The 27,651-nt window shown below is 41.5% G+C and overlaps 1 long non-coding RNA gene across 2 annotated transcripts; it reads right to left on the bottom strand.

Annotated features, from left to right (window-relative positions):
- Nucleotides 1-2,208: 2,208 nt before the first annotated feature.
- On the bottom strand, nt 2,209-27,600 carry LOC132658075 (uncharacterized). Of its 2 annotated transcripts, none has more exons than XR_009597075.1 (3): nt 27,225-27,600; nt 11,880-12,158; nt 2,209-11,319 (listed from the first exon to the last, which is right to left on the bottom strand). It is a non-coding gene; the product is annotated as an uncharacterized LOC132658075 (long non-coding RNA). The 2 variants fall into 2 exon arrangements; XR_009597076.1 differs by lacking the exon at nt 11,880-12,158 and adding an exon at nt 22,092-22,256.
- Between the last annotated feature and the right edge of the window lie 51 nt (nt 27,601-27,651).

The raw sequence follows: 27,651 nt of genomic DNA on the forward strand, positions 1-27,651 counted from the left end.
TAAAGTGAAATAAAAGGAGACATTCAGTTTTTTTTGTAGTACTAGTCACACTTCAAATTTGAATAGCCACATGTGTCTACCATGTTGGATAACACAGAAACAGAGCATTCGTATCACCTCCAAAATCATATTGGACAGCACTGCATGAAAGCTTGGGTCCCCGGACTTGGGAAACCAAGGTTTTAGGGTAAGAATGGGCACCAAGCCAACATGCCAGAAACCAAGTATCCAGGTGACTCAGTGACCTCTGTGTCCCAAGTCCCCGCTACCACCCTGTCTCTCATCATTTCTCTTAAGCTAACTCTTCCCTTTCTATCCAAAGCCCCTCAGGAAAGATTTTTGAAGAAACTTATTCATATTTTTTTTCTTCAAGTCCCAACTTAGAAGTCACCTCCTCTGAGAAGCCTTCGCAGCCTGACCCAAATCCCGGAGGCCCACCCTGGCTCAATTCCCTCCTCCCCTGTGCTCCCACAGACTGAGGGCCTGTCTGTCCCACCAGGCCGCTGACTATGGCAGGAACTGTGCTGCGCCCTTCCTTGCACCCCAGGGCCTGAGAGTATCTGGCACACAGTAGGTGCTCAATAAATGTGCATCAAACAGCTAATATTGAATGCATGAACAAAAGTATAGTAAGGCAAATTCCGGCCAGATTTAATGGTGACCTTTTCTAGGGGCTTTCCTGGTATTAGCCAAATGGAATGTATTTCTAATGACTACAACTCATTAGCAGAGGAGATATTTTCAGCAGGTGTCCCCAGCTTCTGCTGGAGATGAGGCTGTTAAAACCCTAACTGATCCCTGTGCAGGAGATAAAATGCATACTTCAAGGCCTTAAAGCTAGAGTTGGCAAATAAACAAACAAATGCCCATGTTCCTCACTTTCCTTTCCAGAGGCCCCAGGAGATATCCAGAAATCTCAGTAGGCCTTTCCTGGGCTTCACGTGCTGCAGGCGCTGCTTCAGTTGTATCTGTGGAACACTATCAACTTCAGATTCACAGCCAAAGAACTCAGGCCATTGGCTTTGATCTCTTCCTACGTAACTGTGTGAACTTGGGGAAGTATTTAATCTCTTTGAACCTCAGGTTTCTCCTCAACTTTAGAACTGGTTTAAGAATACAGATAAACCTGATCTGGGGCTTCCTGGGTGGCTCAGTGGTAAAGAATTTGCCTGCCCATGCAGGAGACGTGGATGCGATCCCTGGGTCAGGAAGATCCCCTGGAGAAGGAAATGGCAATCCACTGCAGTATTCTTGCCTGGAGAATCCCATGGACAGAGCAGTCTGGTAAGCTACAGTCCATGGGGTCGCAGAGTCAGACATGATTTTGTGAATGAAAAACAAAATACCTGATCTGAGGCTCAAATGCAGGGACGAACCCCAAAGCACCTTGTGGACTCCAAAGGTTGCCCTCAGATAAAGCATGTTCTGATGCTGTGCTGCCAGCTGGTCCCATGGTGCCAGGCCAAACACAGCCCCTCTCTGGGCAGGCACTGGGGACCCAGGATGCTGCCAGAGCCTGGTTATACTCAGCAGAAGGCAGCAGAGCCAGGTGCTTCCTGCCAGGGTGAACATTCAGATACCTTGTAGCTCAAGGATTTTTGGCTAAAGGGCAGGACAGGTGGGAAACAGAGTGGGGGATGGCCCAGGGATGCAGTGGATGCCTGTAAGCAGCAGGGTCAGGAACTCTGGCTTTGAATATACAAGCAGAAGGGTCGCGCCAAACCCCAAACCATTATCCAGACAGAGCCAGGAAAGTGAATCAGAGGCGACCAGGAAGAAGCTGAGGTTAACCTCATGCAGACTGCAAGCCATGACAAAGAAGGGGTTGGTGTGGGTGGGACTGGGGTCTGGGCAGGGCCTAGGTGGGTATCTGATGACCCCCGAATGAAGAGCTAAAGTTCTTAGGGGATGAGCAGTGGCTGGGCAGCCTGAGGCCCAGGTCAGCTTCAGAGCAGCCCTGGGGAAAGAGCCCACATTTCCTGGCAAGTCCCCCTAGTCCCCAGTGAAGGCACCCTTTACCAGAGCAACACTTTTGTTCCCTGGTTTCCTGGTCCAGTTTCTGGGAAGGGGGCTGAGCAGGAACTACCCCCCTGTATGCTAGACTGCTGAGGGAGCAAGGTGGACTGTGCTAGCCTGGAAAACATCCTGGCAGGCCTGCAGGATGATTAAGGCAGAGGAAGCCATAGAAGGGTTTCAGGAAATGTGGCATGGTCTATTTCTCTCCTTTATTCAGTGCTTCAAAGAAGGTGGAACAGTTTTCACTGATCAACTACCTAGTATGCACGAGGCACTCTATAAAAACGCAACTCATTCAACCGTACGACAACCTCATGAGCTAGGTGTGAATATCCTTTTTTTTTCTTAGAGAAACTTAAAACTTGGCCAAGGTGACAAAAGCTGATAACTGGCAGAGTCTGGAGTTGGATCCAGGTCTGAGTGCTTTCCAAGTCCACTCTCTTGTCACATCACACCCTTGTAGGCGTCTAACAGATGCTTATTGCACAAACAGATAGCTTGTGTCAGCCTGGGGTTGAAGGTCCCCAGGGCTTAGCATCCTTGCCTTCTTCCCCTCAGGACTGTTTAGTCTGGCACTGGGTAGGGGGTGTGCCTATGACAGACTTCTGCTCTCTCAGCTCTTTCCCTAGCCCTGGATCTACTAGAAAGGAGGAAGGCCCTTCCTGGGCAAAGTGCCCACCATCTGTGCCTCTGGGAAAGGCCCTTCTAGACTGTCAGCCTTCCCACTGTCTTCCTTTGGTTTGGACCCTTTGTAACCCATATGTTTTCTCCCTGCCCACCTTTTGGGCATCTTCCAGGCCCCTGGTTAATTATTGGCCCAGGTGACATCTGGGCACTGATCATTCCAGCTGGTAACAGGCTTTGGCGTCATTCTTATTTTGCCTAATATGACCTTCTTGGATGAAGAGGCTAGAAATGTGTTCTTCACACACCCAGCCAGACATCCAGGGGAGGTCATCCAGGCCTGGCTTGGATCGTGTGGGCCAGGCTGGATAAGGAGCACTGAATGTGACATCTGCAGATTCAACACACTCTAGTGATTCTGGGGAGACAGGCCAAAGACTGAAGCGTGGAGGGGGAAGATCCCTGCTGCTGCATCTGATGTTTTGGAGAGCCTCAAAGAGGCATCATGATCAGAGTGCACTGAGGGTGCTCAATCCATGTTCATCTTCCTAAAATGAGCTCCATGCCCATAGGCAAAAATACCCACTGTGACAGTCTACTTACCCAAAGAAGAGCTTCAGGCTTGGAAGGAATTTGGCCCAAGGCCTGTGTCATGTTCAGAGTATTTTTCGGTAGCAGCAACAACATCCTGGGGAGGGGGTAGAAAGCTGATTTCCAGAGTTTTTGCATTATGTCATTTTAAATGTCTAGTTTTAACAGCAGCAAAATTATAAGGTATGTGAAAATACAAGAAAGATTGGTCCATATACAGGGAGAAAAAGCAATCAATAGAAACAATCCCTGAGAAAGCTCAGACATTGGACTTAAAAGAGGCAAAGACTTTGAGAAGTGACCCATATGGTACAAGGTATTTTAAATGTGTTCAGAGACTAAAAGAAACCATGGCCAAGAACTAAAGGAAAATATAAGAATGATGTCTCACCAGAGAATATCAACAAAGATGTAGAAATTATGAAAAAGGAATCAGAAATTCTAGAGTTGAAAACTATAATAACTGAAATGAGAATTTCCCCACAAGGGCTCAACAGTAGATTTAAATATCCAGAAGAAAAAAGCAGTGAATTTAAAGATAAATTCATTGAGATTATCAAGACTGAGTAACAGAAAGAATGAAGAAAAAAAGTACAGAGACCAAGGGGACATCAACAAGCATACCAACATATGCATAGTAGGAGTCCAAAAAGGAGAAGAGAAGCAAAGGGGCATAAAGAATATTTCAAGAAATAATGCTTGAAACTCTCTGAATTTGATGAAAAACATTCATTTGCTCATCCAAGAAAGTTCAGCAAAGTTTCGAAAGGCAGAAACTCTTGAAAGCAGCAAGAAAGAAGTGACTCATATGGTACCAGGAATCCACAATAAGATTAGCTGCTTATTTTTCATCAGAAATCATGTTAGGCCCCAAAATGAGTCTCATTAAATTTGAGAGGACAGAAATTATCTGAAGAATTTTTTTCTGACCACAATGATATAAAACTAGAAATCAATTACAGGAAGAAAAAAAAATTGGAAAAGCACAAACACGCTACTAAAAAAACCAATGGGTCTGTGAATAAATCAAAGAGGAAATCAGAAAATACCTTGAGACAAATTAAAATGGAAATACAACTTTTCAAAATCTATGGGATGCAAAAAAGCAGTTCTAAAAGAGAAGTTGACAGCTGATAGCAATATAGGCCTACCTCGAGAAACAATTAAACCTCAAATAAAAAATTTGACCTATCACCTATAAGAATCTAAAAAAGAAAAAGAAATCATGAAGTCTAGAAGACAGTGAGATGACATATTCAAAATGCTGAAGGAAAAACTGTCAACCAAGAATTTTATATACAGCAAAACTATTTTTCAAATCTGAAGGCAAAGGAGGGGTTGTACATATACCTATGGCTCTGACCCATGTAAATGTATGGCAGAAACCAACACAATATTATAATTCTCCTTCAATTAAAAATAAACAAATTTTTTTAAAAAGAAAAAAGACATCCCCAGATAAACAAAAATGGAAAGAGTTTGTCATGAAGCAGATCTGACCTACAAGAAATACCAAGAGATTTCTTCAGGCTGAAATAAAAATATAACAGATAGTCATTGGAATCCACGTGAAGAAATTAAGAGTATCAGTAAAAGTAACAGTACAGGTAAATATAAAAGTCTGAATGTATTTTTTTCCTGTTTGATTAAAAAGTGAAAAAAGCAATAGTTGTAAATCTATGATGGTGGGTAAAAAATGTAAAAAGATGTAATTTGTGATAATTATATTATAGCACAAATGCAGGAAAAGAACGGAACTATATAGGAGGAAACTTTTTGGTACCATCAAAATTAAGCTGGCGTTAATCTTAACTGATGGTTGTAATTTAAGATGCTAACTGTACTCCCCAGGACAATCATTAAGAAAACAACCAAAAATACAGAATAAAAGAAACTACAAGGGAATTAAAGCAGTATACCCAAGTACTTTTCTATAAAAGCCTCACCCTCCAGCTGTCAGTGAAAAATCGGGGAACCGTAACCCCCAGAGAAGGAAAGAGGTGCATATTGTCCTTGTGCTTTGACTTCATGCTCTACTCAGCCCCTAAGATAAAAGACCTAATGTTCCTTAATTTTCCAAGCACTTCCCAGATAAGACCATGCTTTTCCTCACAAAAACCCTGTGAGGCCGGCTTTATACTACCAATTTTGTGAGTGAGGGCTCTGAGGCTCAAAGAGGTTAGGGAAGCAGCCCAAGGATGCATAACCAGTAAGTGTGAAGGGTGGGGCTAAAATGAAGTCAGTCCTGTTCAAGTCAGGGCCTCTTCCTCCACAGCAAAGTTCAGCACTTGGCATCAGAGATGCCAGCTCCATTTCCCTTTCTTTTCCTGTATTTTAATTACATAAAATATCAAGCACATACCAAAGTAAAGAGATAATAAAATGCATCTCTTGATGCCCATTACTCAGTTTAAACAACTGTGGCCAATCTTGACCTATCTGTATCTCTATACACTCCCCTGTCCTCCCTCCCAGTGTTTTGAAGAAAATCCCAAATGTATTTTTTAAAATGTGAAATTTTCAGCTGTGTCTTTAAAAGGCAAGGGTTTGTTTTTAGAAACATAACTACAATGCTCTTATCACTTCTGAAAAAAATAATAATTTCTTAATATCATCAAGGGTTTCCCTGGTGGCTCAGTGGTAAAGAATCTGTCTGCCTATGTAGGAGAAACCAGTTCGATTCTTGGGTTGGGAAGATTCCCCTGGAGAAGGAAATGGCAACCCGCTCCAGTAGTCTTGCCTGGGAAATCCCATGGACAGAGTTGCCTGGCAAGCCACAGTCCCTGAGGTCACAAAAGAATCAGACACGACTTAGCAAGTAAAACAAAAACAAATATCATCAAATATGTATTAGTGTTTCAAGTTCTCTCTCCCTTGATTTCTTTTAGATTTTGAATATGGACCCAAATATCATTTACACATTGCAATTAGTTGATATGTCTCTTAAACCTCTTTTCATCCATAAGACTCTACAGGATCCCTTCCCCTGATCTTTTGGTCCAGTAGTTTATTTACTGAAAAAATAAAAATAAAAAACTGGTTCATTTGTCCTACAGAGTTTCCTGGAATCTGGGTTTTGCTGATTTTAGTGCTAAAGTGCCACTAATGTGTTCCTCTGACTTTCATATTTCCTATAATTTGAACATAAATGATATTATATATTTTTATTTTTAAAACTTAGAAATAGCTTAAATGTATTATTCTATACAAGGAGAATAGTTGCATAATGTTAATTGTTACCATGGAATTTTATGCAGTCATTAGCAATCACACTTTTCAAAGAATTTTGAGGGATATGGAGAATGCTTATCGTATAATATTAATGGAAAAAAGCAGGAATAAAAAATACAGGGATTTCCCTAGTGGTTCAGTGGTTAAAACTTTGAGCTTTGATGTAGGAGGTATGGGTTCAATCCCTGGTCAAGGAACTAAGATCTCACAGGCCATGCGTCATGACAAAACACACACACATATGCATATATGTCTCTCTATATGTAGACATATATAATATATACTTATATGTAGACATAGACATGCACACAGAGAAAAAAGTTTAGAAGGAACCACTAACTGCAAGGAACAACTATTGTTTTGTTTTGTCTTTTTAATATGGTAATATTTATTAGCTGGATACTTCTTTAAAGGAAATATTTTTCAAATGTGATTATACTTATGGAGATGAAGAATGTATTACATTATTTGTGGAGATTATCTTCCAAATATAGACATATGTCAAAATGTCAAAATCCTTCAAGATAGGCTTCAGCAATACATGAACTGAGAACTTCCAGATGTACAAGCTGGGTTTAAAAAAGGCAGAGGAACCAGAGATCAAATTGCCAATATTTACTGGATCATGGAGAAACCAAAGGAATTCCAGAAAAACATCTACTTCTGCTTCATTGACTATGCTAAAGACTTTGACTGTGTGGAGCACAAAAAAGCAGTGGAAAATTCTTAAAGAAACAGAAGTATCAGACCACCTTACCTATCTCCTGAGAAACCTGCTTGCAGGTCAAGAAGCAACATTTAGAATGGGACATGGAAAAACTGACTGGTTTATAATTGGGAAAGGAGTACAACAAGGCTGTATATTGTCACCCTGCTTATTTAACTTATAAGCATAGTACATCATGCAAAATGCAGGGCTGGATGAAGCACAGGCTGGAATCAAGATTGCTGGGAGAAATATCAATAACCTCAGCTATGCAGATGACACCACCCTAAAGAGCCTCTTGAGAGTGAAAGAGGAAAGTGAAAAAGCTAGCTTAAAACTCAACATTCAAAAAATGAAGATCATGGCATCCCGTCCCATCACTCCATGGCAAATAGATGAGGAAACAATGGAAACAGTGAAAGACTTTATTTTCTTGGCCTCCAAAATCACTGCAGCCATGTGACTGCAGCCACAAAATTAAAAGACACTTGCTCCTTGGAAGGAAAGCTATGACAAAGCCATGACATCAATTTGCCAACAAAGGTCTATCTAGTCAAAGCCATAGTTTTTCTAGTAGTCATGTACAGATGTGAGAGTTAAGACCATAAAGAAGGCTGAGTATCATAGAAGTGATGCTTTCAAATTTTGGTGCTGGAGAAAACTCTTGAGATTCCCTTGGACTGCAAGGAGATCAAACCAGTCAATCCTAAAGGAAATCAACCCTGAATATTCATTGAAAGGATTGATGCTGAAGCTGAAGCTCCAATACTTTGGCCACCTGATGTGAAGAGTCTGTTCACTGGAAAAGACTGATGCTGGGAAAGATCAAGGGCAAAAGGAGAAGTGACAGCAGAGGATAAGATGGTTAGATAGCATCACCAATGAATTTGAGCAAACTCTGGGATATAATGGAAGACAGAGGAGCCTGTGTTGCATTCCATGGGGTCGAAAAGAGTTGAAGATGACTTAGCAACCGGACGACAACAAAACGTATACAATGACACATTTAATATGCACAATCTATTACATGCCAGTCATATATAACTAAGCTGTTATTATTTTATAGGGCTTCCTTGGTGGCTCAGCAGCAAAGAACCTGACTGCAATGCAGGAGACCCGGGTTCAGTCCCTGGGTGAGGAAGATCCCTTGGAGGAGGCCATGGCAACTCACTCCAGTATTCTTACCTGGAGAATCCCATGGACAGAGGAGCCTGACAGGCTGCAGTCCATAGGGTCACACAGAGTCAGACACGACTGAGCGAATAAGCAGCAGCATCATTTTATAGGATGCAAATGCTTCTTTATTAGTGAAATTAATAACTAGTGTTTGTAAATCTTAACACTATGTAAGTCATGCAAATAAAATTCTTAGAAAATAGTCTGAAAAGGATATCAGATAATTGAAAGTTGTTAAGTGATGATTCTGACATTTTCAATTACTCAAACATATCACTTGGAGAATTAGAGTCTCTGCAATGAAGCAATTTTGGAAAAAAAATTATGTTAATAGAAACTATTACTAAGGATTAGAATTATGGGGGATTTATTTTCTTTATTCTTTCTGTATTTTCCAATTCTTAGAATGTTCATATTTCTTTTATAATCAGAATGAATTATTTAAATATTTTGTAAAACTTCTACTTCTGTGTGTGAAGTTGTGATTTTCCTGAAGTCCTCCACAGGACCACAAAATGTCAACTTCTGCAGCAAGATCTAAACATACAAAGCCATTTGACCAACTGAACAAATCACTGGTCAGTTACTGGTGGGTCACTGCTTGTTTGATGTCTCTGAATGGTCATTCTGATCATAGAGCCCAATTTGCCAGCCACATGGGCACAGAAGGAGTGGAGAACAGTTCATCAGGAAGGCCAGCAGGGCAGACTCTTTGGCTTAGCCGGCTTGGCCAGCAAGTTAGGTCTTCAGAAAGCCCAGTCCCGCTGCCCTGAGCTCTCCCCCAAATCACTCAAGACTTCACACACACGCGTGCACACACACACACACACACACACACACACACACAGAGCCACAGAGACATGATCCTCTTGGAAGTGAGAGCCACCAGTGGCAACGACAGGTACCTCGAGCAGGGCTAGACCAGTGCAACAGCCCACCATCAGAGGCATGCCTGAGGGTCCCTCCTCCAGGGCAACAGCACCAAACTGCAGGTCTGACCCGGACACAGGAAGATGTGAGAATTCTATTTCTGAATTCAACCTTTTCCTTCCTGGTATAGCTCAACCCAGATCAGCGTACTAAACAAAGTAGCTATCAGAAATTGATCTGCAAGATTTGAGTTTAGATCTCTGTGGCCCCATTCCCACTCTGACATATTAATCTTTTCTGGGATGTTTCCTCCAAAGTTCATGGGCCTTTTGAACTATATCAAGGAGAGAAATAGTTTTGTTTCCTAGTTCATAAGTAATCTTTTAAACTATGCCCTCATATATAAACCACTGCATTGTGACTCGGATACCTTTGTCTCTTTCTCTCTCTCTCTCTTTCTCTCTCTCTCTCTCTCTCTCTCTCACACACACACACACACACACACACACACACACAGTCTGTGACAGCCACACCACAACCCCAATTCCACTCATGCAGCTCAACCCCTGAGGAGACCCTCCGACTGACCAGTCTCTTCCATGTTGCCCTTGCTTTCCTTTAAGCGGATGATATATTTCAAAACTTGTATTTTTCTGTTCATAAAATTATCACAAGGTGATTACAGGTAAATGGGAAAATCCAGAAAAGTATAAATAAAGAAATAATATCACCCTTACCTACACCATTGATCAATAACCACTGCCAACATTCTGTTGTATTTTCTTCCAGTCTTTTAATAGTCTATTTAGATTTTTACATAGTTAATATCATAATGCATTTTCTGTTTCATATCAACTTTATATTTAATATCATAATCATGAACAATTTCTCATATTATTATAATTTTCTTAATATTATTTATTCATCTTCTATGTTTTCCTAAGCTGATTAATGAACTCACAGTTATTACCTGAGCTTCCATTATGTACAAAGCAGGTACAGGAAAGCATTCAAAGACATGTGACTACAACAATGTTTCTGTCCATGAGGGGATGAAGGACGTAGATGTGCAAAGCTTTCAGATAAGACTAGGGACAGGATGGCTGATTGTGAGGACCATTATTTTCTGAGCTAAAAAAATGTCAAGATCTGACCAAGGTGACCTTGGCAAGTCAATTGTCCTGGAAAACAGCATTATGCAAGTGTTTGCTGTTTTATTATTTGGGGACACAGAAGTATTTCAGAAACTGTTGCTTGGTTGTCAAAACATTTGTATTTGTAGCACATTCTAATGTCGGGATTGTGGGGCAAAATACTTGAAATCTGAACTGTCCTGGGGGATACAGAGTAAAGGCTGCCCTTGGAAGAGGCTTCCCAAGCGGCACAGTGGTAAAGAACCCACCTGCCAAGGCAGGAGATGCAAGAGATTCAGCTTCAATCCCTGGGTCGGGAGGATCCCCTGGAATAGGAAATGGCAAGCCACTCCAGTATTCTTGCCTGGAGAAGTCCATGGACAGAGGAGCCTGCTGGGCTATAGTCCATGGGGTCACAGAGTCGGACACAGCTGAGAGGCTGAGCACCCTTGGAGGAGAAAGGTACTGGGGAAGGGAGAGAGATAGAGAGACAGAGACATAAAAAGAGACAGAAGCAGAGAAAAAGCAGCCAGAGAGACGCAGTCATTCTAGCTAATGTTCCATGAAGAGCACACCGAGAAGGAAAAATTTGAATCTTTCCTTTAGAATCTTCCTTAAAAGTCATAATCCTTTTTTTTAAAAAAACTCATAACCCTGTGATTTAAAAGTTCAAAGTTCAAACCCTTCGATTTAAAAGTATTGTATTTAAATCCTGAGGTAGAGGAGGCACGCCTGACACACAGCCTCACCAGCCTTGAACTCCATTCACAGAGCCTGCTCACCGCATAGCATACGGATGGGCGAGTGGTGGTGGTTTAGTCACTACGTCGTGTCCAACTCTCGCCATCCCATGGACTGCATCCCGCCACGCTCAGCTGTCCATAGGATTCTCCAGGCGAGAATACTGGAGGGGGTTGCCATTTCCTTCACCAGAGGATGGGCAGAGAAGGTATTCAATTCAGCTCTTCGGAGCTGGAAGAGACAAAACAGAAACAGAAGACAAATACAACTTCAAAATCAATTATTTGCTTCTTTATTTTTAACCAGGAACCATATGCTGAGCTGGGACTTTTGCTCTATTTTGCAAACATTCTCCATCAATTTTTCAACACAATATAATCTGATATGGAAATATCAGCAGAGATCCAAGTAGAACACTTTAAACAGCATTTGATTTCTGGCTCACAATAACAGACCATTTATCCCAGAAGCTATTCTCTTCATCCTTTGCATGATTTGACAGTGAATAGCTTTCTGATTAAAAAAAAATTTTTTTTTTTAATTTGAGCAGTTTTTTTTTTTTTTTTAAGAAAATGCTAACAAAGACTAGCCCTTAACTCTGTGCCTGTTGTTGAGATAGCACTGGGATGAGGGCTGACTGAAGTCATGTCACCTGGGTCTAATTCTGGACATCTTAATGAGGAGCTGGGACCCATTCTAAGGTGAAGGTGGTAGAGGTGAGGAAGCCTAGAGAAATTTGCCGGTTAAGAAGCATTTATGGATAGATCACGGAGAAGGCAATGACAACTCACTCCAGTCCTCTTGCCTGGCAAATCCCACGTGGACGGAGGAGCCTGGTGGGCTGCAGTCCATGGGGTCGCTAAGAGTCGGACATGACTGAGCGACTTCTCTTTCATTTTCACTTTCATGCATTGGAGAAGGAAATGGCAACCCACTCCAGCGTTCTTGTCTGGAGAATCCCAGGGACGGGGGAGCCTGGTGGGCTGCTGTCTCTGGGGTTGCACAGAGTCGGACACGACTGAAGCGACTTAGCAGCAGCAGCAGCAGCATGGAAAGATCAGGGTTCTGTCCTACAAAATGATTTACTGGTTACAAAACAATTTTGCATATATTTTATCATTTGGTTCTCACAACATCTAGTGAAGTAGCTCTTTGTATGATTTACACAGAAGGACCTGAATTTAAAGAGATTAAGTCACTGGTCCAGTGTAATGACAACCCAGGGCTTTTATGCTAAGTTATTCCCTGCTGGATTGCAAATTTCTTATGGACAAGAACTCTGCCATACTCATTTTCAGATCCCCAACAAATTCAATACAGGATCTAGCTCAGAGCAGTGCTCATTAAGTGTTTGCTTAGTGGAAGAATGTGGATGACCTTGAACAATCCCTTCACCTCTCCACACCTGAAAGTGCTAGGAAGATGGCCTCAACAGTCCTTCCTAACTGGGAAGAATCAATGGCAATGCCTCTCTGAATCCTTCTAACATCTGTGGGTATTGCATGTCAATGGGGCAATAGTCAGGTCATCTAGTCCATTATGTGCTCCTCATGTCACTCAACACTTGTGGATTCACTTCTTATTGCTGCTGTACCAAACCATGACCAAACTTGGTTGCTTAAAGCAATACAGGATTTCTCTGGCGGTACAGTGGTTAAGAATCTGCCTGCCAATGCAAGGCACATGGGTTTGATCACTGCTCCAGGAAGATTCCATATGCCGCAGGGCAACTAAGCCTGTTTTCCACAACTACTGAGCCTGTGCTCCAGAGTCCTCAAGCCACAACTACTGAGCCCATGGGCTACAACTCCTGAAGCCTGCAGAGCCGTAGAGCCTGTGTGACGAGAGAGGCCACTGCAATGGGAAGCCTGCACACTGCAACTAGAGAGGAGCCCCTCCTCACTGCAGCTATAGGGAAAGCCCCAAGTGCAGCCACAGAGACCCAGCACAGCCAAAAATAATTAACCAATCAATTAAAAACAATACGCATTTATTCTCTTTTAGCTTGGGGGACAGAAATCAGCTTCATTGAGTTAAAATTAAGGTATTGTTTGGACTGGTTCCTTCAAGAAGCTCTGAAGGGAGAATCCATTTCCTTGCCTTTTTCAGCTCCTAGAGACCACTCGTATTCCTTGGCTTGTGGCCCTTCCTTTGCCTTCAAATTACATCATTCCAAGTTCTGCTTCCACCATTACATCACCGCCTTAACTTCTGTGGCCAAATCTCCCCCTGCCTCTCTCTTCTCAAGACACCTCTGATTATATTTAGGGCCCACCTAGATCAGTAACATTCACAGGGATTAGGATTGAATATCGTTAGGAGCCATCGTACAGCCTACTGATGATCACTATACTTACAAATTCACCTGTTCATTGTATACTTGCCTGTCTCTCCAGTAGGCAGTGAGCAACTTGAGAGCAAAGTGTCTACCTTATTCACCTCTGTTTCTAATACGGTGTTTGACACATAGTTATTGTTGTTTAGCCTCAAAGTCTTTTCTGACTTTTTTGCAACCCCATGGACTGCAGCCCACCAGGCTTCTCTGACCATGGAAATTTCCAGGCGGGAATAGTGGAGTGGGTTGCCATTTCCTGCTCCAGGGGATCTTCCCAACCCAGGGATTGAAACTGCGTCTCCTGTGCTGCAGGCAGATTCTTTACCACTAAGCCATCCAGGAAGCCCTTCACACACAGCTGGTGCTTAATAAATAATTATACAAATAAAATAACCCTGTATCTATGGATTGTTTCCACAGAACAACATTCCAGTGAAATATAACCTCAAAGAAGCCTTAAAAGATGCTGCTGCTGCTAAGTCACTTCAGTCGTGTCCGACTCTGTGCGACCCCAGGAACTGCAGCCTGCCAGGCTCCTCCGTCCATGGGATTTTCCAGGCAAGAGTACTGGAGTGGGGTGCCATTGCCTTCTCCACTTAAAGATGAGTCAGTCTTTAGCAAAATTCTCTTGCAGACATAGAGGAGGAGGACATTACATGGCAAAGCTTCCTAAAAATGCCCTGGAGACATGCCTCCCTCTCCTTCAGGCCCCTTCACTTGCCTGCCCATCCAACTGCCCCAGGCAGCCAAATTTGTAACTGTTCCTAGGGAAAACACACAAGCATCAGGATTTAATTTTGACAGTATTCGCTTTTAACCAATGGCCAGGCTATCATGGGAGGAAAAAAAAAAAAACACCATCCACTTCCTAAACTCTTGGGCGTGTTCCTGGATCTGTCTGCCACACAGCAGGGTCTGAGTCCCCGGTGGTGCCATTTGGACATATTTAGGACCAGTTCTCAGTCACAAGAAGAAATTCAAGGAGAACTGCCTCCAGCCAGGGCCCAGAAGCTGACTCCAAGGAGGAGTCAGGGGAGGAGAGAAACCTGCCTGACAGCCCATCAGCCTGAACGCTCAGGGATGCCCCACCTCCCCAAGCCAGTACAGCATCTCCAGTGTGATTGCCTTGAAGGCATTCCTTCTTCTTCCTCCCAACTTCATGTCAAATCAACAGTAACAACAAAAAAAATGAGTGTGGATGAAATCTCACTTGGTTCAGTAACTCTCAGCTATAAATTCCTTATGCTCCCATGTGATCTAGCCCTTTCTGATTCTCCAAGCTGTGCTCATAGACACTTTGTTGTACAAGCAAGTCACCCCAAGTGCCTAAAAATGACAAGAGCTCCAGTGTAGGAACTTTACCTGTTTTGTTGCATCTAATCCTCACAGCGACCCTAAGAAGTAGGTACTATTGTTATCCCACATTCTCCCCAGGGGGAAGCTGAGCCACAGAGACCTTAAGTGACTTGCTCCAGGTAACTGGTGGAGATGGAGTTCAAATCCAGGCAGCCTGGCAACTTTAAGCAAATACCTCATCTTCCTGGTTACCTGGATTGTGAACTGGACAAATAAATTGCTGCATCTCTCCATCCTACTGTGTCCTCTATCTAAGCTTTCAGGGATCCTGCCTCATATGCAGAGGGCTCTGGAGCCACATGAAATTCCTTAATGTGGGACCCTTCCTCTGGCATTTTCTCATCCTCAAGTTTGCCACCCCTGTAACTTCTGAGGGCAGCTCCCAAGCCCAGGGCTCCCTGTGAGGTCCTCTAGTTTCCAAGAACCTTTGAGATGGTTTACTGCTTCCTCCTCTAGGTTCTCAGCCTCTGAGGAGACATTACATTACTTTGCCAACAAAAGTCCATCTAGTCAAAGCTATGGTTTTTCCAGTAGTCATGTATGGATGTGAGAGTTGGACTATAAAGAAAGTTGAGTGCTGTTAAGAATTGATGCTTTTGAACTGTGGTGTTAGAGAAGACTCTTGAGAGTCCCTTGGACTGCAAGGAGATCCAACCACTCCATACTAAAGGAAATCAGTCCTGAATATTCATTGGAAAGACTGATGCCAAAGCTGTAACTCCAATACTTTGGCCATCTGATGCGAAGAACTGACGCATCTGAAAAGACCCTGATGCTGGGAAAGATTGAAAGTGGCAGGAGAAGGGGACGACAGAGGATGAGATGGTTGGATGGCATCACTGACTCAATGGACGTGAGTTTGAGTAAACTCCGGGAGCTGGTGATGGACAGGGAGGCCTAGCATGCTGCAGTCCATGGGGTCGCAAAGAGTAGGACACAACTGAGTGACTGACCTGAAGGAGGCTCGGCTCAGCCTCTGAACTATTCAGTCCTGCCTGTCTCCGCCTCCCTTTAACTAACTGCAGGGTAAATGTGTCCACAAGACCAAGTTAACAGCCGCAAGAGCCTAAGTTAAACCTTGACTTCCAGCCTCAAGTTTCACCAAGGAATTCCTTAGATTTTTCATTCTGAAGAGTTGGCATCACTCTGTGTAAGGCATTCCTTCATTTGCTACAATTAGTGCTGGATGCCTAGCCCCAAAGGTGAGAATTCTGATCCCAAAGTTGACCTCTGCTTAATTATAGAAAGATCACACCTAAGTTCAATGCTTTGGATGGTAATTATGCTGTGTTGACAGTCACATTCCCAAGTGTTTAAAAAAAAGTCCCCATATTGCCAATTTTAATGGTCCAACATGTTATTATAAGAAAGTTTGCTTAGAAATTCCTTTACTATTTATTTAGCACTTGGGCCATTTCCAATTTTTCCCTTTTTTACGTAGTATAAAAACAGGTTACTTTTTTTTTGCTTGCTTAATTTTTCATTTATTTACTTCCTTGTCGATAAGTTTCATAAAATAGAATAGTCTGGAAGAGATAAACATTGTTGTAGCTTTTGATACATATCACCTGATTGTTTAAATGTTTAAGAAAATAAACTCATTGTCACCAGCAACATATCAGTATCTGTTTCCCCACAGTTTTGTTAACAAGCAGTCTATCACTTTTATTTAATAGTTTGATAGTTCTAGAATATCTTTAAGTTGTTTAAATATATTTTTTTATTGCTTTCAAGGCTGTATATTTTTCTATGTGATATTTGTTCTGCCATTCTATTTGGAAATAAACTCTTCATCTCTGGCTACTTAGAGTGGACTCCAGACACAAACTATATATTTGTATCAGTTCTTCCGTATTTTGGAATAAGCTGCTAATAACTATATTTTTCATGTATCTTTTGTTTCTATAGCCTTGATTTACATGTGCATGGGAGTGTCCATGCTGTGCCACTCCAGTCATGTCTGACTCTGCGACCCTATGGATGGTAGCCTGCCAGGCTCCTCTGTCCATGGGATTCTCCAGGCAAGAATACTGCAGTGGGTTTCCATGCCCTCCTCTAGATCTTCCCGACTCAGGGATCCAAACTATGTCTCTGATGTCTGCTGCAGTGGCAGGCAGGTTCTTTACCACTAGCGCCACCTGGGAAGCCTGTTTTATATGTATCTACCATAAAATTTAGAATCATCTTTACATATTCATATTTCTGTCTTGTCCTTAGTAACATTTTTCATTTCTTCAAGTCAGAAATTTATCACCTCTTCAAACATGAGACAATCATGTTATTTTTTCCTATTCTTAAAAATACTAGTGTACATTTTACTTTAATGCATCTGAACTTTATTATTTATATGGTGTGATACATTACTCTAGAGTAGATAACTTCCTTTCTAGTATCCCATTGCCCAAATAATTAATAGCCAATGAAGTCTTGCCACATTTTTGTATTGTTTCTCTTTTGTTGTAATTAAGCTGCTAAAGTAGGACATCTAAGGAATTTCTGTTTTGTTTCATTCACTCAGCAAATATTTATTGAGCATCTACTATACTCCAGGCCCTGTTCTATGTGCTAAGGGTAAAGCATTGAACAAAACAAACATACCTGCACTCCTGGGGCTAACATTCTGGTAGAGGAATGAGGGGAAAGAGACAAACTTTTAAAATAGATGGTAGATGGATAGATAATAAGTAAGGTGGAAAAGGGCTTCCCAGGTGGCACTAGAGGTAAAGAACCCTTCTGCCAATGCAGGAGACATACTAGATATAGGTTTGATCCCTGGGTTGGGAAGGTCCCCTGGAGGAGGACATTGCAACCCACTCCAGTATTCTGCCTGGAGAATCCCATGGACAGAGGAGCCTGGAAGGCTACAGTCCATGAGGTTGCAAAGAGTCAGGCACGACTGAAGTGACTTAGCATGCACGCCCAAGATAGAAAAGAATAATAGGGAGGCTGACATTGTGGGGGCGGTGAAAGTTGAATTTTTTTAAGTTAATTTATTTATTTTAATTGGAGGCTAATTACTTTACAGTATTGTAGTGGCTTTTGCCACACATTGATCTGAATCATCCATGGGTGTCCCCCATCCTAAACCCTCTTCCCACCTCCCTCCCCATCCCATCCCTCAGGGTTAACCCAGTACACGGCCCTGGGTGCCCTGTCTCATACATCGAACCTGGGCTGGCGATCTATTTCACATATGGTAATATACATGTTTCAATGCTATTCTCTCAAATCATCCCACCCTTGCCTTCTTGCACAGAGTTCAAAAGTCTGTTCTTTACATCTGTGTCTTTTTTGCTATCTTGCATATAGGGTCATCATTACCATCTTTCTAAATTCCATATATATGCATTAATATACTGTATCGATGTTTTTCTTTCTGACATACTTCACTCTGTATAGTAGGCTCCAGTTTCATCCATCCCATTAGAACTGATTCAAATGTGTTCTTCTTAATAGCTGAGTAATATTCCATTGTGTATATATACCACGGTTTTCTTATCCATTCATCTGCTGATGGACATCTAGGTTGCTTCCATGTCCGGGCTATTGTAAACAGTGCTGCGATGAACATTGGGGTACATGTGTCTCTTTCAATTCCGGTTTCCTCTGTGTGTATGACCAGCAGTTGGATTGCTGGGTCATATGGCAGTTCTATTTCCAGTTTTTTAAGGAATCTCCACACTGTTCTCCATAGTGGCTGTACTAGTTTGCATTCCCACCAACAGTGTAAGAGGGTTCCCTTAAAGCTGAATTTTTCAATGGAGAGCTTAAAGACCTCACTGAGAAGATGACATCTGAGCTAAGACCTGAAGAGAGGGAGGGAATAGGCATGTAAATAGCTGAGGGAAAGAAGGTTCCAGCTGAGAGAACAGCGGCTGTAAAGGAATGCCCAGTTCCCTGAGGAAGGTGCCTGATGTGGGGTGGCTGTCGTGCTAAGACAGACTGTGGGAGAGCAGTGGAGACGGCTCATGTGTTAGGAGGCCCACAACAGTGGCACTGGCAAGAGGCTGTGGGGACTTCCGTCAGGCTGATGGAGGTGAGGCAGTGAAAGGGGGCAATTCTAGATCTATTTTTGACCTCGTAGATGTGGACGGTGGTGAAAAAGAAGGTCAAAGATGACTTCTGATATTTGGGGCAGACCACTGGAAGGGTGGTTTTGCCACTTACTTAGATGGAGCAAAATCAGTTTTGGATTTGGAGAAATATTTTGGACTTTGGAATTGGTCCTGTTTTAAGTTTAAGATGCTATACCAAGTGGAGATGTTCCACGATTTATTTTTTCTGTTTGGGGACCTAGGGTTTTGATAAATATTTTTTTTGTAATGCATTTTAAATCTTATGAGAGTCCATATTTTTTCCCACTATTCTCTCTCTAAGGTTGATATCAATTACTCAGCTTCTGTAAGAACTTTATAAAGCCTTTAACTACCACTGCATTAAGTCTATTAACACTGTCACATTTATCAGATTTGTTTTCAATAATGATCTGGTATATCTCTCCATTGGTTCACATCCTCCTTTTCTTTTCCTGTTATGGTTTAATAATTTTCTTGGAATAAATCTTGTGGCTCAAAGAAAGTCCTCAAACTTATTTTTGGTTTGTGGTTATAAATGGAGTCTTTCTCCTGTTTTTGTTTTATGTCTTTATTAATATGCAGCTGTATTTCACTGACAGATGGAAATGCCATTGTTCTATGTGGGTTTCTTCTGGCTGTGTCTTTGCTGAATTCATTTATTAATTCTAGTAATTTAGGGGTTGCTTTTATTGGAACTTTCAGGTGTATAATCATGTCAACTATAAAAAGCATGCTTTTTATCCCTAAATTTATATGTCCTTCCCAAATAGCTATTTGGGGCTTCCCCACTGGCTCAGCTGGTAAAGAATCTGCCTGCCAATTCAGGAGATGTAAGAGGTGTGGGTTCAATTCCTGGGTTGGGAATATCCTCTGGAGAAGGAAACGGCAACCCACTCCAGTATTCTTGCTTGGGAACTTCCATGGACAGAGGAGCCTGGTGAGCTACAGTTTATGGGTCACAAAAGAGTCATAGATGACTTAGTGATTAAATACTGCCAAATTTTTCTTATAGGCCATGAATAGTTATATTTATCTTGTAACCCAGTCTTTAAATTTATTTTCCCCTCATAGAGAAGTCTATCTCCTTAACATGTAATATACATAATATGATCTTTTATTGTGCACTTATTTTTATTGCACAATAAATATGGGCTTCCCTGGTGGCTTAGACGGTAAAGCATCTGCCTGCAATGCGGGAGACCCGGGTTCAATCCGTGGGTCGGGAAGATCTCCTGGAGAAGGAAATAGCAACCCACTCCAATATTCTTGCCTGGAAAATCCCAGGGATGGAGGAGCCTGGTAGGGCTACAGTCCACGGGGTCGCAAGGAGTCGGACATGACTGAGCGACTTCACTTTCCTTTCACTTTATTTTTATTGCACCATTTTTTACTTCCCTCTTTTCTTTAACTTTGTGAAGAAACAGAGGCATCAACCCTTATGGTAATATTCTGACAGTCTTGAATTCCTTTTGAAATTATAGATTTTTAGGTGGGATTTGGCAGATATTTGAATGTGGGCAGTTTTTTTCCAATAGTGTCTCATTGACATGTGTTAACAAATCTGGGAAGTAGATATTATTAGCCTCGCTTTGTATACTTTGAGGCTCAGGGAGGTTAAGTGACAATGTTTTACACCTAGTAAGTGGTAGAACCATAATTAAATTGTATTAAATATTATATTACCAGTTGGTTTTACTTTGATTCATTAACCTTGCCTTTCAGCAATGTCTCAGGTGGATTACTTTTTCCTGAGGGTTTTTCTGTTTTGCAGACATTTTCATCCCTGGCTGTGGTCTTTGCCTCTGGGCTCTGCTGATAAATAGTATCCAGACTCCTCCTTGCTCTTCAAAAAGAGAAGCTGGAAGCAGTCAGTCTCACTTGCTTATTGGCAGAGGGGAGGCTCAGATCCAAATGTGCCTCTCTCCAAAGTCATGAGGTAACCTCCATGACAGTGTTTCTGTAGAGGCAGTCTAGGGACCTTGCCTTAGACACAAGTGAAAAATTAACTGCACACCAGCAAAACAAATTCCCAGACCACATCCTGGACTTACTGAGTCAGAAACTCTGAGGATAGGTCCCAGGAATCCTAACTTAATCTTAACAGACTCCCCCAGGTGATTCTTACACACACTAAAATTTGAGAATCTCGGCCAAGTTTGGCAAGTATGCTTCCTATGGCGAACACACGTAGAATGGCCCGAATGACATGTCCTTGTGTAACCTTCTCCCTTGAGTACAGGCAGAATATGTGCCCTGCACCTAACCAATAGAAAATGGTAAAGGTGACGGGGTGGACACTCATGTGATTTATTACAGTATGTAAAACTATATCAGAGGAGAGAGATTCTCCTTACTTGAAGAGGTAAGTTGCCACGAGAAGAAACGTGGGTGACCTCTATATGCTAAGAACAGGCCCCAGATGACAGCAAGAAAATATGGACCTTGGTCCTACAATCACAGGAACTGAATTCTGCCAATAGCTATGTGGGCTGAAAGAGGACTCCAAGCTCCACAAAAGAATGCAGCCCAAACTCAAATCTTGATTGCAGCTTTGTGAAATCCTGAGCAGAAGATCCAGCAAAGCCACACCCAGACTCCTGACCCACAGAAACTACCAGATAATAAATGCGGATTGTTTAAGCTGCTAAGTTTGTGATACTTTCTCTGAACAGCAATAGAAAACTTATACCCCTCTTTTCTAAAAATTTCAACATCTAACTCTCCTTTTATCATGTTAGTTATAGACTTGGGGAGAAAGGCTATGAATAATTATCCATTTTTAATCTAAAGTGTATCTTTTAAAGTAGGTAATTCACCATCATATACTCCTTATAACATTTAAAAGATCAACACCAGGTATTAGCAAGGATGTAGAACAACGGAAATTCTCATACACTGCAGGTAGGAATGGAAAATGATTCAATCATTTTGCAAAACTGGCATTTCTTAAGAAGTTAACATACATATACCATACCGTCCTGCCTTTCCACTTCAAGGTATTTACAAAAAAAAAAAAAAATGAAGACATAACTGCATTCAAAGACTTGTACATAAAGGTTCACGACAGCATTATTCACACAGTCCAGATCTGTAGACAACCCAAATGTTAACCAACAGTTGGCTACATAAACAAAATGTGGTACAACTGTAAGATAGAATACTATTCGGTAAGGTAAGGCAAGGTGAAGTCGCTCAGTCATGTCCGACTCTTTGCGACTCCACGGACTGTAGCTTACCAGGCTCCTCCATCCATGGGATTTTCCAGGCAAGAGTACTAGAGTAGGTTGCCATTTCCTTCTCCAGAGGATCTTCCCAGCACAGGGATCGAACCCAGGTCTCCCACGTTGTAGGCAGACACTTTACCATCTGAGCCACCAGGGAAGGCACTATTCAGTAACGAGCTATCAATACACATAACAACATGAATGAATCTTGAATCATTATGCAATGTGCAAAAGCCAGATACAGGAGTACATATTGTATGATTCAGTTTATATCAAATACACACTAACCTCTAATGACAGAAAGCAGTTTAGTGGTTATGAAGGACCAGGGAAGAGAGAGAGATGGACAGCAAAGTGTCATGGGAATCTTTGGGGATGATGTAAATGTTCTGTATCTTGATCATGGTGATGTTTTCACAAGTGTATAAAATCCTCAAAACTCATAGAATTGTGCCTTTTAAATGGATGTAGTGTAACTGTACATAACTAATTCCTCAATAAAGTTGATAAGGAAAAAATAGATCCATGTGACACAAAATTCAAAAGGTACGAAAGGTATAAAGCTAAGATTGTCCACCTTAGAGGCAGCCACTGGTACCAGTTTCCTTCTAGAGATATTTTTACTTGATATAAACCGAAAACCTTTACATATCAGTACCTTTAAAAGAAAAATACTCTCTCATTTTTTAATAGTTGTATAGTTGTCCTTATATGAATGTACCAGAATTTACTGAACCAGTTTCTAATGGACGGAACCAGTTTTTAATTATTTCCAGTCTATTTATAAAGAAAACAACAATGAGCTTATTAAATTGTTGGGTTAAAAAGTATGCAATTTTTTTTAATTTTAAAGATATTGCTAAACTATCCTCCTTAGAGATTATATAGATATATATTTCCACCAGCAAGGAGAATGCCTATTTTCTTCACACCTTTCTGGCACAGTATGTAATCAGACTGTTCAATTTGACAGGTGAAAAATATATATCATTTTAACTTTACCTTGTATTTCTCTTATTATGAGTGAGGTTAATCTTTTCATTAAAAAAAATTATTTCTAGTGTCTTTTAACGGAGAAGGCAATGGCAAGCCACTCCAGTACTCTTGCCTGGAGAATCTCATGGACGGAGGAGCCTGGTGGGCTGCAGTCCATAGGGTCGCTACTACTCGGACACAACTGAGCGACTTCACTTTCACTTTTCACTTTCACGCATTGGAGAAGGAAATGGCAACCCACTCCAGTGTTCTTGCCTGGAGAGTCCTGGGGATGGCGGAGCCTGGGGGGCTGCCGCCTATGGGGTCGCACAGAGTCGGACACAACTGAATCGACTTAGCAGCAGCAGCAGTGTCTCTTAAAGTCACATTTTTGTGAACGACTTCTTCATATCTGCATACTTTTCTATAGTACTGTTGGTCTTTTCCATATTGTCTTCTACTAGTTCTTTATATGGGCTTCCCTGGAGGCTCAGATGGTGAAGACTCAGTCTGCAATGCGTAGACCCAGGTTCAATCCCTTGTTTGGGAAGATCCTCTGGAGAAGGGAATAGTCACCCACTCTAGTATTCTTGCCTGGAGAATTCCATGATCTTGACTCAGATTCCCTAGGAAACAGGGGCTGAGACAAAGTTCCCATTCTCATGCTTTACTGGGAGTGCAATCCTATGAGACTGAGAGTGACGGGGGAATGGAAGTGAGGCGGGAAAGCAAATACAAGGTGGCATAGCATGGAGCTGCCACAGCTGCACGAGGAAACAGTGTCTCAGTTACGAGAATGCTGGGTGGAGGGAAGGTAGAAATGGGGATGGGAAGTTTATTCATATCTCTCATTTCCTCACCCCCTATCTGTAGTCTCTCATAGTTCAACATTTGCTCACAAGGCATCATGAACTTCGGGTTGCATCACCCAGAATAGCTGGTGGGGAAGCAAAGTTCCATGTCCCATAGCATGATGCTCAACCTGAATCCAAAAGAGGGGGGAATTACATCTTTCAGATCTGGGCACCAACGCAACTGCGGTTCTAGTCCGGGCTTCATCCTGGTGGAGGCCAAGTTAGGCAGTGTGTTGGGGATAAGGTAACAAGGGCAGTGGCCAGACACTTCACTGAGCAAGAAACTGAGGTCCTGCAGGAGAAGGTAGATCTGAACAATTCTGGAGGGAACTGGAGAAAAACAAAACAAAAATATATATATACATATATGTACGCATACACTATAATTTTGTATATTAATGAATATGTAATTCCCTCCAGAATTGTTCGGATCTACCTGTAATATCCAAAAATAATAATTATCTGTATTTTATATTAATAACATATAATTATGTATTATATACTATTATATTAAAAGGATATTATATATTGTCCTTTTTGCTAATATTAAGTTTTAGATATACCCTCATCCCAGTTTGCTATTTTACTTTGACCATTTACGGTGATTTTTTTTTTTTTTGTCATGTAGAAACGTTTGATTTTTCATGTGACTAAATTTATTAGCGCTTTCTATTATCAACAAACAGCTTTAGGTGTTTTGTACTGTAGGATCATGAAAAGGAAGACACAAACTCTCTCATGTTTTCCTCTAGCGCTTCTAGGATCTCAGTTTTCAAAGATTAAATATCTCTGATTCATCTTGATTTTATTTTGGTATATAGGCATAGAATATGGATCAAATTAATTTTTTCCAAATGGCCAATAGTTGATATAAAAGGATACCTTTACCATATATTAAATTTCCTTATTTTTGAATACCTATTATTGAATCTTTTACCTACAGAGTCTGAAGTTCAGTAGATCGAAAAAATGATTCATGGAAGGAGAATCATGCAATTGGACAGCTAGACTTTGTCCTGCATTGTTACTCACTCTAAAAGAGGCAACAGTGGACAAACAGGCAGTTAAAACATAATTAATACTGCATTTTGTAATCCTGTGGTCAATGTTTCATCTCCTTCATTTACCAGATGTTGCTGGCTGTGGAGACATTGCCCCATCTTGACATACTGTGGCTTGAATTATAGCTTCTTCCTCTGGAGAATATCATAAAATATAAATGCAGTTTGAGCTGGCCATTTTTATCTGGCATGGTCTGTGGAATATCCTGAAAGGTGCTTAAAGTGCCAAAAGACTGGGGTGAATAGGAAAAAGCAGAAAAAAAAATACTGAAGAAACTAGACCTCTGAAACAACCCTTGGCATATAGCATCAACGATTCCTTGTGCGCCCCAACGCAATATTAATGTTGAGTTATTTGCAGTCTATCCCTCTGGGCTAGACTATAAGTTTCTTAGGGACATATACTGGATGGAGACTTGCCTGTGTTTAATCCCAGGGCTAAGCTTAAAGCCTGAAACACAGTAGTTGCTTAAAACATGTTTGGGGAATGAAGGAAATAAAGAGCAGGATAATGAATCAATTCAAACCACCTCCTTTGAAAGCTTTATCTGACACCAACACTACTCCCTTCAACCTGACCTGGATTCCGAGGTCCCAGTATGCCCTTTCACTTAATCATTGATTTCCTGACTTATCCACTTGTCTGTCTTCTCCATGACAGTGTGAACTCTTTTTTATTAATTGAAGTATAGTTGATTTACAATATTTTGTTAGTTTCAGGTATACAGCAAAGTGACTCAGATATTTATATATATATAAAATTTTGGATTATTTTATAGATTATTAAGATATTGAATATAGTTCCCTGTGCTCTGCAGTCAGTCCTTGTTGTTTATTTTATATATAGTAGTGTGTATCTGTTAAACTCAGACTCCTAATTTATCCCTCTCCTCCTTTTGTAATGGCAGGTTTGCTTTCTATGTCTTGAGTCTATTTCTATTTTGTAAATCAGTTCATTAGTACCATCTTAGATTCCACATGTAAGTGTTTTCCTATAGTATTTGCCTTCCTCTGTCTGACTTACTTCACCTAGTATGATAGTCTCTATCAACGTGGTCCATCCATGTTACTGAAGAGTGTGAACTCTTTAGAGACATGGACTCTTCTTCAGTTTCACATCCCTATAGCATCTAGTGAACACTCACCAAACATCTGTGCAATGGATGAATGGATTGCAGTTACAGAGGCAAATTATTAGAGAAGGCCTGCAAGTTATTAGAGGTAGCTCGTGTCTCTGGTTTTCAGGTCCGGAGAAGAGATGTCTTCCCAGAAGAGACAATATGGTTGAGAAGAAAGAGTCTATGCTTCAGAGAAAGAAGACTTAAATTCTGATTCCAACTCTGGCCACACTGCACGAGGTGCTTTTTTGTTCCGAGCTTCAGTTTCCTGCACTGTAAACTAGAAATAATTAGGACTGAAGATAAAGTTTGGAAAGTTCCCCCACAGGGCATGGCATGCAGCAGGCCCACTATAATAGCTGGGCTACTGCTATTGCTATTAATATCTACTATTATTGTTACTAAGTGGTGTAAAGGAAATACAGAGGAAGCTGTTAAACTTAGTTTCAGATAGCTTTGAAGGAGAGAGTTTGGGCATAGCTCGGAGTATGGCAGAGGGGCCTCCAGTAACCATTAAAGACACCTACTCTGTCAGGCACTCCGCATGTGTCATTTCATTAAATCCTTGCAACAAACCTTAACATCAGTGGTATCATCCCAACTGTCAAAGTGAGGAAACTTAATCACAGAGCATTTCCCTGAGTTTCAAAGTCACAGAGCTAATAAGTGATTAAACTTAATACTTATCCTATTCTTAATAATCCAGGAGCTGAGAATGTTCTGGGAATAAAACCTAGATTAGAGAACTCAAGAACCTAGATATTGAGTTAAGCTGGGCTAAGGTCTTAAGTAAGATTACAAGGCTACACATACTTATTTTTTCATTAACCTGAAACTTATCACCCCTACTGTTATTAAAGATGCCTTAGCATTTTTAAATAACTGAGCTTGTGCTGAACCACATGGACTGCATTTGGTGTGGGAAGCTGGTCCTTAGAAAAAAATCTCTATGTACCTATGCCTTTAGCAGCAGAAAGTTACCAGTGGTTTTAGGAAAGCTGCCTTTTAAGGAACGGCCCTGGGCCTGGCTTATCACATGAAGAGAGAAGTTCATTGGTTTGCATTTCCCGAGCACACATCAGATGTTTGCCTTAGCATACCACACATTCTCAAAGGGCACAGAACATGGAGACTCACCCCAGGCATGGTTGTCACATAGCATCATCTCGCTGCAGCTTCTCTGACCCCTTCTCTGGTGTATCTGCAGTATCTGACCTCATCTTGGTTATATACTGCTCTTCAGCATCAGTTCCCACGCATCGCCTGCCATTGTTGTGCAAGCCTTCGCTCCACCAACCAGATGGTCTTAAACGTGCTCTGACCACCCTCCGCCCAGTTCCCAATAAGTTGCAGAGTGCTTGATAGGTATTCCAAAAATATGCTCTGAACTGAGAGGTTCACTGAACAAGAGGACATGAGCAATATCTCCTCTTGGCATCAGTTTTATGTGGCATCAGTATTCAGGAGGGGTGGAGGGGGTTGTGGAGCAGGGGTAACTTCTTTAAAACCTCTCTGTTTGTATTATATATCTCCCCTACAGAGAGTCCTGCTGAAAATAAACATA

Source organism: Ovis aries, chromosome 1, assembly GCF_016772045.2.
Source record: "Ovis aries strain OAR_USU_Benz2616 breed Rambouillet chromosome 1, ARS-UI_Ramb_v3.0, whole genome shotgun sequence".
NCBI lineage: Eukaryota > Metazoa > Chordata > Mammalia > Artiodactyla > Bovidae > Ovis > Ovis aries.